Source organism: Odontomachus brunneus, unplaced genomic scaffold (genome assembly GCF_010583005.1).
Source record: "Odontomachus brunneus isolate Ranch 3 - 2012 unplaced genomic scaffold, Obru_v1 Obru_scaffold_071, whole genome shotgun sequence".
Classification (NCBI taxonomy): domain Eukaryota; kingdom Metazoa; phylum Arthropoda; class Insecta; order Hymenoptera; family Formicidae; genus Odontomachus; species Odontomachus brunneus.
Window position 1 is genome coordinate 1,182,505 of NW_022639521.1, and position 1,134 is coordinate 1,183,638.

The 1,134-nt window shown below is 31.7% G+C and overlaps 1 protein-coding gene and 1 long non-coding RNA gene across 6 annotated transcripts in view; one reads left to right on the forward strand and one right to left on the reverse strand.

Annotated features, from left to right (window-relative positions):
* The window catches only part of LOC116846861 (four and a half LIM domains protein 2), a 642,247-nt gene that overhangs the window by 261,293 nt on the left and 379,820 nt on the right, over positions 1-1,134 (forward strand). The gene's annotated exons all lie outside the window — the stretch shown is intronic.
* LOC116846905 lies at positions 218-1,052 on the reverse strand. Its single transcript, XR_004378615.1, has 2 exons — positions 878-1,052; positions 218-800 (listed from the first exon to the last, which is right to left on the reverse strand). It is a non-coding gene; the product is annotated as an uncharacterized LOC116846905 (long non-coding RNA).

Here is a 1,134-nt window from a genome sequence, read left to right on the forward strand (position 1 = left end):
ACATATATTCCGATATTAGCACTTTTTAATTCTGATTCTATGTTTATAATTGTTAGTTTTGTGCTTGAAATATTTTCAACTTTACTTCTCTAGTAATTTATTTTAAAAAGGTAAATTTTCCGTAGAAAATTAAATAAGCATTAGGAAAAGATATATAATTCTCTAGACCTCTGTATGCTCTGTAAGATTGAAACACGTTATTTATAATACGAGGACGTGGGCATTTCTCTAGCATTTTATTCAGCCTTTTGTTACTGTCCTGCACTTTACATGCTAATATAGTTGTAAAAAGCAACGGAACATTTTGACGCTGTAACAATCTTATAGTGCTCGTCTTCAATGTCATTTGTTCTCCATTAAATCCTACAATTACATTTGGTGGGACGTAGGAACTACATTGCACCTAAGATTCATAGGACATATCGTACATTTGAAAACATAGCGCCTTTTTCACGTTACGGCACACTCCGAATACGCCCTATTCTCCTATATCTTTTATATCACTTCTCAATCCTCATTCTGTCATTATAACTGTTATTTTTGTTGCTGGGAATAGGACATGTAATGTAATTTCCCAAGCTGATAAACTCTGCATATCCGTTAAACTTCTGCACACCTCCTCGTGCTGAGGTAGATACTTCATCCTGTGTTTTTCGCTGCAGTAAGAGATCATGGTACAGCCTCAACATAATGTTAAATTTTCGTTTCTTCCTTTATAAACATGACAAATGTTGGGGTGGGTGAACTTATTATAATCATAACCAGATATTTGGATTTCGTAAGAAGACTCTAACATTATTCTGAAAACAATTTATCTATGTACTGTCAAGTAATACTTTATCTATAATGCGAATTTTAAGAGAAAAATGTATAATACTTTTGAAAGACTGCATTTTTACCATAGTAAGAATACTTGATATAGACTAAATAGTTGTCTATTCTGAGATTACTTGAAGCACACTAACAGAATGTTTACTGATGTTTCTGCCTGTCATGGTAGCATATTTGTATTTTTAATACGTAATATAAGTGAAAATCTAATAAACATTGAATATCCGTTACCAAGTAGGATATCGTGAATAAATTCGAAACATGTAGTGACATGTAAAAATAATATAAGGAATATTTATTCAA